We start from the raw sequence: 16,355 nt of genomic DNA, 5'->3' as shown, positions 1-16,355 counted from the left end.
TGCATGTGAGTGAGTGCTTGTGTTGAAGTAACCGTCACTAAGACCGTGAGGGTCGGAAGCGACTCCAGCTCCTTCTGCAGTTGGGAAGTTAAGACTATACTTTCAGGGATCATTTCTATAGTTCTTAACTAGGAAATGTGTTTCTAAAGTGATGAGTCTCTCAAACCACGATGATGATTCTTGATACTCTTTTCTTAGCGTGAATCAGATGCAGAGAGGTGATTCAATTCATGTGTTCTGGATCATTGATGAATATTCCTCGTTGTGTCTCACAACAGAGGAGGAAAAGAGTATGAGCAGAGTGGCTCAAGATAAAATTGTTAATATCAGACTGAATCATCTAAGAATGCTCTTCAATAAGTCTTGTCGACGGTGCTAGCAAGGCTGGATATCGTGTTGCTTGACAAAGTATGATCTATGTTGAATTTGACAACTAAAGCTCTGCTGTTCTTGACAAAGGAACTGCGATGTAGGTGTAGATTTTAACAACGTGCATCTAGATTGTGTATGCCAAAAATGTTACTGCATAGAGTAAAAATAAACTTAAGTCTACGATTTAACCACTAGAATGTTAATCCAAGAATGTTTACTGAAGGAAAATCTATTGGTAGAAAACGAACCAAAAGTTGAGATTAATATGACGTGAATAAAAGCAGCAAAGGGAAAATAGAAATACATATTTCATGGAAACCACATCCTAAAGAAATATCACATTAAACAAAACATTATTATTATGGTAGTGATGGGTGAAAATAGCCTTTCAAAGCTTCGAAACAAACCCATGAGCTATCTGCACAGCTAGTATTCTTCAGCATATGATAAACTTTCGGTAAAAGTGGTCCGATCACACCGAACGCGATTTTACATTCCAAAATCGCACCACGCTGCCTTTTTTTTTTTTTTTTTTTTTTGTCGTTGGCAGAAAAAAAGTGTGGTACTGACAAAAGTGGCAACTGTAACACATCTTCAAAATCTTCCAAAAGTCGAGAACCTAAATGTCGCTTTTAGAAAAACTGAACACTATATATTAAATCCAATAACAATTGCTTTGTTTTTTCAAAATCCTCCGATATGTCATGCTAACCTGTTGTGAGGATTTAACTGCCATCATTTGTGTGGAAATGATAAAGCATGTATAAAAATGCTAACAAAAATAAGCAATTTTACGTTTTTACTATTATTATTATTTTTTTTTTTACTAAGAAGAACCAGCATGTACACTTTTCTTATACAACTAAATTACTTGACATTTCTTAACAACAATGGAATAAATAAGTAAAACAAATAAAGAAAAATAAATCAAATCACATTTATTGTCACATCATCAGCAGCACGTGTGCTATGATGAATAAAAGCTTAGCTGCTGGCTCGAGACAGAGCAAAATACAAATAGAGCAACACAGAGACAGTGCAGAATACAACAACATACAACAGCACACTTCCAAAAAACAGGACAATGTAAAATTGGCAGTGTTGACAGCGATATGTACAATGAATAGGTGTACCCATAGCTGAAGACAGTATTGTTTCAAGTATGGATTGGTTAAAGTGTAGTGCATGCTACATATTGATGGTGTGCACTGAGGGGTATGGAAGAGTCTGTGTGAGGTGTGTTAAGTGTTCAACGGCCTTATGGTCTGAGGGAAGAAGCCTTCCTTCAGTCGGCTGGTGCGTGACCGGATTCTGCGGAACCGTCTGCCTGAAGGCAGCAGAGAGAAAAGTCTATGGCTTGGGTGGATAGAGTCGCTGATGATTCTCTTGGCTTTTCTCATGCACTGCGTGGTGTAGATGTTCTGGAGGGAGGGAGGCTCAACTCCTACTACGCATCCAGCAGTTCGCACAATCCAATGCAGGCCTTTGCGATTGCCGCTGGTGCTGTTACCATACCAGGTGGTGATACAGCCAGTCAGGATGCTCTCCACAGTCCAGGTGTAGAACGAGCGGAGAATATGGGGGCTCATTCCAAATCTCTTGAAACGCCCGAGGAAGAAGAGGCGTTGTTGTGCCTTCCTCAGCACGGAGTTTGTGTGAGCAGTCCATGTCAAATCCTCAGCGAAGTGGATTCCAAGAAACTTGAAAGTGCTGACTCTCTCTACTGGCGTCCCGTTGATGGCGATAAGAGTGTGTGCTTTCTTCTATCTCCTGAAATACACCACCAGCTTCTTGGTTTTGCTGGTGTTGAGCGAGAGGTGGTTTACCTGACACCGCTGCGTCAGAGTGTGCACCTCCTCTCTGTAGGTCGTCTCATCATTATTGGCGGTAAGGCCCACCACCAAAGAAAAAGAAAGAAAAAAAACACAGAGAAGAGGGTACATAATTATCAAATTACATACAAATAGATTACGCACAATTTACCAACTTTAGTTATTAACAAGAGTTATTAAATGCATTTTTACAGCTGCATGTGTTCAAAGTGTTCACATATTTTAAGCGTACATCATTTTTAAAGACAAAAAACGTTGCAGGTGTTACTTTTCTAATCACTGTTTTGTGCATGTGAGTGAGTGCTTGTGTTGAAGTAACTGTCACTAAGACCGTGAGGGTCGGAAGTGACTCCAGCTCCTTCTGCAGTTGGGATGTTAAGACTATACTTTCAGGGATCATTTCTATAGTTCTTAACTAGGAAATGTGTTTCTAAAGTGATGAGTCTCCCAAACCACGATGATGATTCTTGATACTCTTTTCTTAGCGTGAATCAGATGCAGAGAGATGATTCAATTCATGTGCTCTGGATCATTGATGAATGTTCCTCGTTGTGTCTCACAACAGAGGAGGAAAAGAGTTTGAGCAGAGTGGCTCAAGATAAAATTGTTAATATCAGACTGAATCATCTAAGAATGCTCTTCAATAGGTCTTGTTGACGTTGCTAGCAAGGGCTGGATATCGTATTGCTTGAGAAAGCATGATCTATATTGAATTTGATAACTAAAGCTCTGCTGTTCTTGACAAAGGAACTGCGATGTAGGTGTAGATTTTAACAACGTGCATCTAGATTGTGTATGCCAAAAATGTTACTGCATAGAGTAAAAATAAACTTAAGTCTACGATTCAACCACTAGAATGTTAATCCAAGAATATTTACTGAAGGAAAATCTATTGGTAGAAAACGAACCAAAAGTTGAGATTAATATGACGTGAATAAAAGCAGCAAAGGGAAAATAGAAATACATATTTCGTGGAAACCACATCCTAAAGAAATATCACATTAAACAAAACATTATTATTATGGTAGTGATGGGTGAAAATAGCCTTTCAAAGCTTCGAAACAAACCCATGAGCTATCTGCACAGCTAGTATTCTTCAGCATATGATAAACTTTCGGTAAAAGTGGTCCGATCACACCGAACGCCATTTTACATTCCAAAATCGCACCACGCTGCCTTTTTTTTTTTTTTTTTGTCGTTGGCAGAAAAAAAGTGTGGTACTGACAAAAGTGGCAACTGTAACACATCTTCAAAATCTTCCAAAAGTCGAGAACCTAAATGTCGCTTTTAGAAATACTGAACACTATATATTAAATCCAATAACAATTGCTTTGTTTTTTCAAAATCCTCCGATATGTCATGCTAACTTGTGATGATTTAACTGCCATCATTTGTGTGGAAATGATAAAGCATGTATAAAAATGCTAACAAAAATAAGCAATTTTACGTTTTTATTATTAAAATTATTATTTTTTTTTTACTAAGAAGAACCAGCATGTACACTTTTCTTATACAACTAAATTACTTGACATTTCTTAACAACAATGGAATAAATAAGTAAAACAAATAAAGAAAAATAAATCAAATCACATTTATTGTCACATCATCAGCAGCACGTGTGCTATGATGAATAAAAGCTTAGCTGCTGGCTCGAGACAGAGCAAAATACAAATAGAGCAACACAGAGACAGTGCAGAATACAACAACATACAACAGCACACTTCCAAAAAACAGGACAATGTAAAATTGGCAGTGTTGACAGCGATATGTACAATGAATAGGTGTACCCATAGCTGAAGACAGTATTGTTTCAAGTATGGATTGGTTAAAGTGCAGTGCATGCTACATATTGATGGTGTGCACTGAGGGGTATGGAAGAGTCTGTGTGAGGTGTGTTAAGTGTTCAACGGCCTTATGGTCTGAGGGAAGAAGCCTTCCTTCAGTCGGCTGGTGCGTGACCGGATTCTGCGGAACCGTCTGCCTGAAGGCAAGAAGAGAGAAAAGTCTATGGCTTGGGTGGATAGAGTCGTTGATGATTCTCTTGGCTTTCCTCATGCACTGCGTGGTGTAGATGTTCTGGAGGGAGGGAGGGAGGCTCAACTCCTACTACGCATCCAGCAGTTTGCACAATCCAATGCAGGCCTTTGCGATTGCCGCTGGTGCTGTTACCATACCAGGTGGTGATACAGCCAGTCAGGATGCTCTCCACAATCCAGGTGTAGAACGTGCGGAGAATATGGGGGCTCATTCCAAATCTCTTGAAACGCCCGAGGAAGAAGAGACGTTGTTGTGGCTTTCTCAGCACGGAGTTTGTGTGAGCAGTCCATGTCAAATCCTCAACGATGTGGAGTCCAAGAAACTTGAAAGTGCTGACTCTCTCTACTGGCGTCCCGTCGATGGCGATAAGAGTGTGTGCTTTCTTCTATCTCCTGAAATCCACCACCAGCTTCTTGGTTTTGCTGGTGTTGAGTGAGAGGTGGTTTTCCTGACACCGCTGCGTCAGAGTGTGCACCTCCTCTCTGTAGGTCGTCTCATCATTATTGGCGGTAAGGCCCACCACCAAAGAAAAAGAAAAGAAAGAAAAAAAACAGAGAAGAGGGTACATAATTATCAAATTACATACAAATAGATTACGCACAATTTACCAACTTTAGTTATTAACAAGAGTTATTAAATGCATTTTTACAGCTGCATGTGTTCAAAGTGTTCACATATTTTAAGCGTACATCATTTTTAAAGACAAAAAACGTTGCAGGTGTTACTTTTCTAATCACTGTTTTGTGCATGTGAGTGAGTGCTTGTGTTGAAGTAACCGTCACTAAGACCGTGAGGGTCGGAAGTGACTCCAGCTCCTTCTGCAGTTGGGATGTTAAGACTATACTTTCAGGGATCATTTCTATAGTTCTTAACTAGGAAATGTGTTTCTAAAGTGATGAGTCTCCCAAACCACGATGATGATTCTTGATACTCTTATCTTAGCGTGTATCAGATGCAGAGAGATGATTCAATTCATGTGCTCTGGATCATTCATGAATATTCCTCGTTGTGTCTCACAACAGAGGAGGAAAAGAGTATGAGCAGAGTGGCTCAAGATAAAATTGTTAATATCAGACTGAATCATCTAAGAATGCTTTTCAGTAAGTCTTGTCGATGGTGCTAGCAAGGCTGGATATCGTGTTGCTTGACAAAGCATGATCTATGTTGAATTTGACAACTAAAGCTCTGCTCTTCTTGACAAAGGAACTGCGATGTAGGTGTAGATTTTAACAACGTGCATCTAGATTGTGTATGCCAAAAATGTTACTGCATAGAGTAAAAATAAACTTAAGTCTACGATTTAACCACTAGAATGTTAATCCAAGAATGTTTACTGAAGGAAAATCTATTGGTAGAAAACGAACCAAAAGTTGAGATTAATATGACGTGAATAAAAGCAGCAAAGGGAAAATAGAAATACATATTTCATGGAAACCACATCCTAAAGAAATATCACATTAAACAAAACATTATTATTATGGTAGTGATGGGTGAAAATAGCCTTTCAAAGCTTCGAAACAAACCCATGAGCTGTCTGCACAGCTAGTATTCTTCAGCATATGATAAACTTTCGGTAAAAGTGGTCCGATCACACCGAACGCCATTTTACATTCCAAAATCGCACCACGCTGCCTTTTTTTTTTTTTTTTTTTTTGTCGTTGGCAGAAAAAAAGTGTGGTACTGTCAAAAGTGGCAACTGTAACACATCTTCAAAATCTTCCAAAAGTCGAGAACCTAAATGTCGCTTTTAGAAAAACTGAACACTATATATTAAATCCAATAACAATTGCTTTGTTTTTTCAAAATCCTCCGATATGTCATGCTAACCTGTTGTGAGGATTTAACTGCCATCATTTGTGTGGAAATGATAAAGCATGTATAAAAATGCTAACAAAAATAAGCAATTTTACGTTTTTACTATTATTATTATTATTTTTTTTTACTAAGAAGAACCAGCATGTACACTTTTCTTATACAACTAAATTACTTGACATTTCTTAACAACAATGGAATAAATAAGTAAAACAAATAAAGAAAAATAAATCAAATCACATTTATTGTCACATCATCAGCAGCACGTGTGCTATGATGAATAAAAGCTTAGCTGCTGGCTCGAGACAGAGCAAAATACAAATAGAGCAACACAGAGACAGTGCAGAATACAACAACATACAACAGCACACTTCCAAAAAACAGGACAATGTAAAATTGGCAGTGTTGACAGCGATATGTACAATGAATAGGTGTACCCATAGCTGAAGACAGTATTGTTTCAAGTATGGATTGGTTAAATTGTAGTGCATGCTACATATTGATGGTGTGCACTGAGGGGTATGGAAGAGTCTGTGTGAGGTGTGTTAAGTGTTCAACGGCCTTATGGTCTGAGGGAAGAAGCCTTCCTTCAGTCGGCTGGTGCGTGACCAGATTCTGCGGAACCGTCTGCCTGAAGGCAGCAGAGAGAAAAGTCTATGGCTTGGGTGGATAGAGTCGCTGATGATTCTCTTGGCTTTTCTCATGCACTGCGTGGTGTAGATGTTCTGGAGGGAGGGAGGCTCAACTCCTACTACGCATCCAGCAGTTCGCACAATCCAATGCAGGCCTTTGTGATTGCCGCTGGTGCTGTTACCATACCAGGTGGTGATACAGCCAGTCAGGATGCTCTCCACAGTCCAGGTGTAGAACGAGCGGAGAATATGGGGGCTCATTCCAAATCTCTTGAAACGCCCGAGGAAGAAGAGGCGTTGTTGTGCCTTCCTCAGCACGGAGTTTGTGTGAGCAGTCCATGTCAAATCCTCAGCGAAGTGGATTCCAAAAAACTTGAAAGTGCTGACTCTCTCTACTGGCGTCCCGTTGATGGCGATAAGAGTGTGTGCTTTCTTCTATCTCCTGAAATACACCACCAGCTTCTTGGTTTTGCTGGTGTTGAGCGAGAGGTGGTTTACCTGACACCGCTGCGTCAGAGTGTGCACCTCCTCTCTGTAGGTCGTCTCATCATTATTGGCGGTAAGGCCCACCACCAAAGAAAAAGAAAAGAAAGAAAAAAAACACAGAGAAGAGGGTACATAATTATCAAATTACATACAAATAGATTACGCACAATTTACCAACTTTAGTTATTAACAAGAGTTATTAAATGCATTTTTACAGCTGCATGTGTTCAAAGTGTTCACATATTTTAAGCGTACATCATTTTTAAAGACAAAAAACGTTGCAGGTGTTACTTTTCTAATCACTGTTTCGTGCATGTGAGTGAGTGCTTGTGTTGAAGTAACCGTCACTAAGACCGTGAGGGTCGGAAGCGACTCCAGCTCCTTCTGCAGTTGGGAAGTTAAGACTATACTTTCAGGGATCATTTCTATAGTTCTTAACTAGGAAATGTGTTTCTAAAGTGATGAGTCTCCCAAACCACGATGATGATTCTTGATGCTCTTTTCTTAGCGTGAATCAGATGCAGAGAGATGATTCAATTCATGTGCTCTGGATCATTGATGAATGTTCCTCGTTGTGTCTCACAACAGAGGAGGAAAAGAGTATGAGCAGAGTGGCTCAAGATAAAATTGTTAATATCAGACTGAATCATCTAAGAATGCTCTTCAATAGGTCTTGTCGACGGTGCTAGCAAGGCTGGATATCGTATTGCTTGAGAAAGCATGATCTATATTGAATTTGATAACTAAAGCTCTGCTGTTCTTGACAAAGGAACTGCGATGTAGGTGTAGATTTTAACAACGTGCATCTAGATTGTGTATGCCAAAAATGTTACTGCATAGAGTAAAAATAAACTTAAGTCTACGATTCAACCACTAGAATGTTAATCCAAGAATATTTACTGAAGGAAAATCTATTGGTAGAAAACGAACCAAAAGTTGAGATTAATATGACGTGAATAAAAGCAGCAAAGGGAAAATAGAAATACATATTTCGTGGAAACCACATCCTAAAGAAATATCACATTAAACAAAACATTATTATTATGGTAGTGATGGGTGAAAATAGCCTTTCAAAGCTTCGAAACAAACCCATGAGCTATCTGCACAGCTAGTATTCTTCAGCATATGATAAACTTTCGTTAAAAGTGGTCCGATCACACCGAACGCCATTTTACATTCCAAAATCGCACCACGCTGCCTTTTTTTTTTTTTTTTTTTTTGTCGTTGGCAGAAAAAAAGTGTGGTACTGACAAAAGTGGCAACTGTAACACATCTTCAAAATCTTCCAAAAGTCGAGAACCTAAATGTCGCTTTTAGAAAAACTGAACACTATATATTAAATCCAATAACAATTGCTTTGTTTTTTCAAAATCCTCCGATATGTCATGCTAACTTGTTGTGAGGATTTAACTGCCATCATTTGTGTGGAAATGATAAAGCATGTATAAAAATGCTAACAAAAATAAGCAATTTTACGTTTTTACTATTATTATTATTTTTTTTTTTACTAAGAAGAACCAGCATGTACACTTTTCTTATACAACTAAATTACTTGACATTTCTTAACAACAATGGAATAAATAAGTAAAACAAATAAAGAAAAATAAATCAAATCACATTTATTGTCACATCATCAGCAGCACGTGTGCTATGATGAATAAAAGCTTAGCTGCTGGCTCGAGACAGAGCAAAATACAAATAGAGCAACACAGAGACAGTGCAGAATACAACAACATACAACAGCACACTTCCAAAAAACAGGACAATGTAAAATTGGCAGTGTTGACAGCGATATGTACAATGAATAGGTGTACCCATAGCTGAAGACAGTATTGTTTCAAGTATGGATTGGTTAAAGTGTAGTGCATGCTACATATTGGTATGGATTGGTTAAAGTGTAGTGCATGCTACATATTGATGGTGTGCACTGAGGGGTATGGAAGAGTCTGTGTGAGGTGTGTTAAGTGTTCAACGGCCTTATGGTCTGAGGGAAGAAGCCTTCCTTCAGTCGGCTGGTGCGTGACCGGATTCTGCGGAACCGTCTGCCTGAAGGCAGCAGAGAGAAAAGTCTATGGCTTGGGTGGATAGAGTCGCTGATGATTCTCTTGGCTTTTCTCATGCACTGCGTGGTGTAGATGTTCTGGAGGGAGGGAGGCTCAACTCCTACTACGCATGCAGCAGTTCGCACAATCCAATGCAGGCCTTTGCGATTGCCGCTGGTGCTGTTACCATACCAGGTGGTGATACAGCCAGTCAGGATGCTCTCCACAATCCAGGTGTAGAACGAGCGGAGAATATGGGGGCTCATTCCAAATCTCTTGAAACGCCCGAGGAAGAAGAGGCGTTGTTGTGCCTTCCTCAGCACGGAGTTTGTGTGAGCAGTCCATGTTAAATCCTCAGCGATGAGGATTCCAAGAAACTTGAAAGTGCTGACTCTCTCTACTGGCGTCCCGTTGATGGCGATAAGAGTGTGTGCTTTCTTCTATCTCCTGAAATACACCACCAGCTTCTTGGTTTTGCTGGTGTTGAGCGAGAGGTGGTTATCCTTACACCGCTGCGTCAGAGTGTGCACCTACTCTCTGTAGGTCGTCTCATCATTATTGGCGGTAAGGCCCACCACCAAAGAAAAAGAAAAGAAAGAAAAAAAACACAGAGAAGAGGGTACATAATTATCAAATTACATACAAATAGATTACGCACAATTTACCAACTTTAGTTATTAACAAGAGTTATTAAATGCATTTTTACAGCTGCATGTGTTCAAAGTGTTCACATATTTTAAGCGTACATCATTTTTAAAGACAAAAAACGTTGCAGGTGTTACTTTTCTAATCACTGTTTCGTGCATGTGAGTGAGTGCTTGTGTTGAAGTAACCGTCACTAAGACCGTGAGGGTCGGAAGTGACTCCAGCTCCTTCTGCAGTTGGGAAGTTAAGACTATACTTTCAGGGATCATTTCTATAGTTCTTAACTAGGAAATGTGTTTCTAAAGTGATGAGTCTCCCAAACCACGATGATGATTCTTGATACTCTTTTCTTAGCGTGAATCAGATGCAGAGAGATGATTCAATTCATGTGCTCTGGATCATTGATGAATGTTCCTCGTTGTGTCTCACAACAGAGGAGGAAAAGAGTATGAGCAGAGTGGCTCAAGATAAAATTGTTAATATCAGATTGAATCATCTAAGAATGCTCTTTAATAAGTCTTGTCGACGGTGCTAGCAAGGCTGGATATCGTGTTGCTTGAGAAAGCATGATCTATGTTGAATTTGATAACCAAAGCTCTGCTGTTCTTGACAAAGGAACTGCGATGTAGGTGTAGATTTTAACAACGTGCATCTAGATTGTGTATGCCAAAAATGTTACTGCATAGAGTAAAAATAAACTTAAGTCTACGATTTAACCACTAGAATGTTAATCCAAGAATATTTACTGAAGGAAAATCTATTGGTAGAAAACGAACCAAAAGTTGAGATTAATATGATGTGAATAAAAGCAGCAAAGGGAAAATAGAAATACATATTTCGTGGAAACCACATCCTAAAGAAATATCACATTAAACAAAACATTATTATTATGGTAGTGATGGGTGAAAATAGCCTTTCAAAGCTTCGAAACAAACCCATGAGCTATCTGCACAGATAGTATTCTTCAGCATATGATAAACTTTCGGTAAAAGTGGTTCGATCACACCGAACGCGATTTTACATTCCAAAATCGCACCACGCTGCCTTTTTTTTTTTTTTTTTTGTCGTTGGCAGAAAAAAAGTGTGGTACTGACAAAAGTGGCAACTGTAACACATCTTCAAAATCTTCCAAAAGTCGAGAACCTAAATGTCGCTTTTAGAAATACTGAACACTATATATTAAATCCAATAACAATTGCTTTGTTTTTTCAAAATCCTCCGATATGTCATGCTAACTTGTTGTGAGGATTTAACTGCCATCATTTGTGTGGAAATGATAAAGCATGTATAAAAATGCTAACAAAAATAAGCAATTTTACGTTTTTACTATTATTATTATTTTTTTTTTACTAAGAAGAACCAGCATGTACACTTTTCTTATACAACTAACTTACTTGACATTTCTTAACAACAATGGAATAAATAAGTAAAACAAATTAAGAAAATGAATCAAATCACATTTATTGTCACATCATCAGCAGCACGTGTGCTATGATGAATAAAAGCTTAGCTGCTGGCTCGAGACAGAGCAAAATACAAATAGAGCAACACAGAGACAGTGCAGAATACAACAACATACAACAGCACACTTCCAAAAAACAGGACAATGTAAAATTGGCAGTGTTGACAGCGATATGTACAATGAATAGGTGTACCCATAGCTGAAGACAGTATTGTTTCAAGTATGGATTGGTTAAAGTGTAGTGCATGCTACATATTGATGGTGTGCACTGAGGGGTATGGAAGAGTCTGTGTGAGGTGTGTTAAGTGTTCAACGGCCTTATGGTCTGAGGGAAGAAGCCTTCCTTCAGTCGGCTGGTGCGTGACCGGATTCTGCGGAACCGTCTGCCTGAAGGCAAGAAGAGAGAAAAGTCTATGGCTTGGGTGGATAGAGTCGTTGATGATTCTCTTGGCTTTCCTCATGCACTGCGTGGTGTAGATGTTCTTGAGGGAGGGAGGGATTGAGGCTCAACTCCTACTACGCATCCAGCAGTTCGCACAATCCAATGCAGGCCTTTGCGATTGCCGCTGGTGCTGTTACCATACCAGGTGGTGATACAGCCAGTCAGGATGCTCTCCACAATCCAGGTGTAGAACGTGCGGAGAATATGGGGGCTCATTCCAAATCTCTTGAAACGCCCGAGGAAGAAGAGACGTTGTTGTGCCTTTCTCAGCACGGAGTTTGTGTGAGCAGTCCATGTCAAATCCTCAACGATGTGGAGTCCAAGAAACTTGAAAGTGCTGACTCTCTCTACTGGCGTCCCGTTGATGGCGATAAGAGTGTGTGCTTTCTTCTATCTCCTGAAATCCACCACCAGCTTCTTGGTTTTGCTGGTGTTGAGCGAGAGGTGGTTTACCTGACACCGCTGCGTCAGAGTGTGCACCTCCTCTCTGTAGGTCGTCTCATCATTATTGGCGGTAAGGCCCACCACCAAAGAAAAAGAAAAGAAAGAAAAAAAACACAGAGAAGAGGGTACATAATTATCAAATTACATACAAATAGATTACGCACAATTTACCAACTTTAGTTATTAACAAGAGTTATTAAATGCATTTTTACAGCTGCATGTGTTCAAAGTGTTCACATATTTTAAGCGTACATCATTTTTAAAGACAAAAAACGTTGCAGGTGTTACTTTTCTAATCACTGTTTCGTGCATGTGAGTGAGTGCTTGTGTTGAAGTAACCGTCACTAAGACCGTGAGGGTCGGAAGCGACTCCAGCTCCTTCTGCAGTTGGGAAGTTAAGACTATACTTTCAGGGATCATTTCTATAGTTCTTAACTAGGAAATGTGTTTCTAAAGTGTTGAGTCTCCCAAACCACGATGATGATGATGATGATTCTTGATACTCTTTTCTTAGCGTGAATCAGATGCAGAGAGATGATTCAATTCATGTGTTCTGGATCATTGATGAATGTTCCTCGTTGTGTGTCACAACAGAGGAGGAAAAGAGTATGAGCAGAGTGGCTCAAGATAAAATTGTTAATATCAGACTGAATCATCTAAGAATGCTCTTCAATAAGTCTTGTCGACGGTGCTAGCAAGGCTGGATATCGAGTTGCTTGAGAAAGCATGATCTATGTTGAATTTGACAACTAAAGCTCTGCTGTTCTTGACAAAGGAACTGCGATGTAGGTGTAGATTTTAACAACGTGCATCTAGATTGTGTATACCAAAAATGTTACTGCATAGAGTAAAAATAAACTTAAGTCTACGATTTAACCACTAGAATGTTAATCCAAGAATATTTACTGAAGGAAAATCTATTGGTAGAAAACGAACCAAAAGTTGAGATTAATATGACGTGAATAAAAGCAGCAAAGGGAAAATAGAAATACATATTTCGTGGAAACCACATCCTAAAGAAATATCACATTAAACAAAACATTATTATTATGGTAGTGATGGGTGAAAATAGCCTTTCAAAGCTTCGAAACAAACCCATGAGCTATCTGCACAGCTAGTATTCTTCAGCATATGATAAACTTTCGGTAAAAGTGGTCCGATCACACCGAACGCCATTTTACATTCCAAAATCGAACCACGCTGCCTTTTTTTTTTTTTTTTTTGTCGTTGGCAGAAAAAAAGTGTGGTACTGACAAAAGTGGCAACTGTAACACATCTTCAAAATCTTCCAAAAGTCGAGAACCTAAATGTCGCTTTTAGAAATACTGAACACTATATATTAAATCCAATAACAATTGCTTTGTTTTTTCAAAATCCTCCGATATGTCATGCTAACTTGTTGTGAGGATTTAACTGCCATCATTTGTGTGGAAATGATAAAGCATGTATAAAAATGCTAACAAAAATAAGCAATTTTACGTTTTTACTATTATTATTATTTTTTTTTTACTAAGAAGAACCAGCATGTACACTTTTCTTATACAACTAACTTACTTGACATTTCTTAACAACAATGGAATAAATAAGTAAAACAAATTAAGAAAATGAATCAAATCACATTTATTGTCACATCATCAGCAGCACGTGTGCTATGATGAATAAAAGCTTAGCTGCTGGCTCGAGACAGAGCAAAATACAAATAGAGCAACACAGAGACAGTGCAGAATACAACAACATACAACAGCACACTTCCAAAAAACAGGACAATGTAAAATTGGCAGTGTTGACAGCGATATGTACAATGAATAGGTGTACCCATAGCTGAAGACAGTATTGTTTCAAGTATGGATTGGTTAAAGTGTAGTGCATGCTACATATTGATGGTGTGCACTGAGGGGTATGGAAGAGTCTGTGTGAGGTGTGTTAAGTGTTCAACGGCCTTATGGTCTGAGGGAAGAAGCCTTCCTTCAGTCGGCTGGTGCGTGACCGGATTCTGCGGAACCGTCTGCCTGAAGGCAAGAAGAGAGAAAAGTCTATGGCTTGGGTGGATAGAGTCGTTGATGATTCTCTTGGCTTTCCTCATGCACTGCGTGGTGTAGATGTTCTTGAGGGAGGGAGGGATTGAGGCTCAACTCCTACTACGCATCCAGCAGTTCGCACAATCCAATGCAGGCCTTTGCGATTGCCGCTGGTGCTGTTACCATACCAGGTGGTGATACAGCCAGTCAGGATGCTCTCCACAATCCAGGTGTAGAACGTGCGGAGAATATGGGGGCTCATTCCAAATCTCTTGAAACGCCCGAGGAAGAAGAGACGTTGTTGTGCCTTTCTCAGCACGGAGTTTGTGTGAGCAGTCCATGTCAAATCCTCAACGATGTGGAGTCCAAGAAACTTGAAAGTGCTGACTCTCTCTACTGGCGTCCCGTTGATGGCGATAAGAGTGTGTGCTTTCTTCTATCTCCTGAAATCCACCACCAGCTTCTTGGTTTTGCTGGTGTTGAGCGAGAGGTGGTTTACCTGACACCGCTGCGTCAGAGTGTGCACCTCCTCTCTGTAGGTCGTCTCATCATTATTGGCGGTAAGGCCCACCACCAAAGAAAAAGAAAAGAAAGAAAAAAAACACAGAGAAGAGGGTACATAATTATCAAATTACATACAAATAGATTACGCACAATTTACCAACTTTAGTTATTAACAAGAGTTATTAAATGCATTTTTACAGCTGCATGTGTTCAAAGTGTTCACATATTTTAAGCGTACATCATTTTTAAAGACAAAAAACGTTGCAGGTGTTACTTTTCTAATCACTGTTTCGTGCATGTGAGTGAGTGCTTGTGTTGAAGTAACCGTCACTAAGACCGTGAGGGTCGGAAGCGACTCCAGCTCCTTCTGCAGTTGGGAAGTTAAGACTATACTTTCAGGGATCATTTCTATAGTTCTTAACTAGGAAATGTGTTTCTAAAGTGTTGAGTCTCCCAAACCACGATGATGATGATGATTCTTGATACTCTTTTCTTAGCGTGAATCAGATGCAGAGAGATGATTCAATTCATGTGTTCTGGATCATTGATGAATGTTCCTCGTTGTGTGTCACAACAGAGGAGGAAAAGAGTATGAGCAGAGTGGCTCAAGATAAAATTGTTAATATCAGACTGAATCATCTAAGAATGCTCTTCAATAAGTCTTGTCGACGGTGCTAGCAAGGCTGGATATCGAGTTGCTTGAGAAAGCATGATCTATGTTGAATTTGACAACTAAAGCTCTGCTGTTCTTGACAAAGGAACTGCGATGTAGGTGTAGATTTTAACAACGTGCATCTAGATTGTGTATACCAAAAATGTTACTGCATAGAGTAAAAATAAACTTAAGTCTACGATTTAACCACTAGAATGTTAATCCAAGAATATTTACTGAAGGAAAATCTATTGGTAGAAAACGAACCAAAAGTTGAGATTAATATGACGTGAATAAAAGCAGCAAAGGGAAAATAGAAATACATATTTCGTGGAAACCACATCCTAAAGAAATATCACATTAAACAAAACATTATTATTATGGTAGTGATGGGTGAAAATAGCCTTTCAAAGCTTCGAAACAAACCCATGAGCTATCTGCACAGCTAGTATTCTTCAGCATATGATAAACTTTCGGTAAAAGTGGTCCGATCACACCGAACGCCATTTTACATTCCAAAATCGAACCACGCTGCCTTTTTTTTTTTTTTTTTTGTCGTTGGCAGAAAAAAAGTGTGGTACTGACAAAAGTGGCAACTGTAACACATCTTCAAAATCTTCCAAAAGTCGAGAACCTAAATGTCGCTTTTAGAAATACTGAACACTATATATTAAATCCAATAACAATTGCTTTGTTTTTTCAAAATCCTCCGATATGTCATGCTAACTTGTTGTGAGGATTTAACTGCCATCATTTGTGTGGAAATGATAAAGCATGTATAAAAATGCTAACAAAAATAAGCAATTTTACGTTTTTACTATTATTATTATTTTTTTTTTACTAAGAAGAACCAGCATGTACACTTTTCTTATACAACTAACTTACTTGACATTTCTTAACAACAATGGAATAAATAAGTAAAACAAATTAAGAAAATGAATCAAATCACATTTATTGTCACATCATCAGCAGCAC

General features: G+C 39.0%; 1 long non-coding RNA gene and 7 other non-coding genes across 9 annotated transcripts in view; 7 read left to right on the top strand and 1 right to left on the bottom strand.

Annotated features, from left to right (window-relative positions):
- The window catches only part of LOC147840776 (uncharacterized), a 1,215,461-nt gene that overhangs the window by 128,430 nt on the left and 1,070,676 nt on the right, over positions 1–16,355 (bottom strand). The window lies entirely within an intron of this gene.
- Positions 91–306, top strand: LOC141377719 (small nucleolar RNA U3). The gene has a single exon (XR_015508151.1). It is a non-coding gene; the product is annotated as a small nucleolar RNA U3 (small nucleolar RNA).
- LOC141377716 (small nucleolar RNA U3) lies at positions 2,582–2,797 on the top strand. The gene has a single exon (XR_015508145.1). It is a non-coding gene; the product is annotated as a small nucleolar RNA U3 (small nucleolar RNA).
- On the top strand, positions 5,076–5,291 carry LOC141377725 (small nucleolar RNA U3). Its single transcript, XR_015508158.1, has one exon. It is a non-coding gene; the product is annotated as a small nucleolar RNA U3 (small nucleolar RNA).
- LOC141377713 (small nucleolar RNA U3) lies at positions 7,572–7,787 on the top strand. Its single transcript, XR_015508141.1, has one exon. It is a non-coding gene; the product is annotated as a small nucleolar RNA U3 (small nucleolar RNA).
- Positions 10,105–10,320, top strand: LOC137487642 (small nucleolar RNA U3). The gene has a single exon (XR_015508131.1). It is a non-coding gene; the product is annotated as a small nucleolar RNA U3 (small nucleolar RNA).
- Positions 12,604–12,828, top strand: LOC141377724 (small nucleolar RNA U3). Its single transcript, XR_015508157.1, has one exon. It is a non-coding gene; the product is annotated as a small nucleolar RNA U3 (small nucleolar RNA).
- Positions 15,112–15,333, top strand: LOC137487649 (small nucleolar RNA U3). The gene has a single exon (XR_015508154.1). It is a non-coding gene; the product is annotated as a small nucleolar RNA U3 (small nucleolar RNA).

Source organism: Danio rerio, chromosome 14 (genome assembly GCF_052040795.2).
Source record: "Danio rerio strain M-AB ecotype USA chromosome 14, GRCz13ab, whole genome shotgun sequence".
Classification (NCBI taxonomy): Eukaryota; Metazoa; Chordata; class Actinopteri; order Cypriniformes; family Danionidae; genus Danio; species Danio rerio.
Note: the sequence above shows the minus strand (reverse complement) of the source record. Positions and strands in the feature narration are given on the sequence as shown.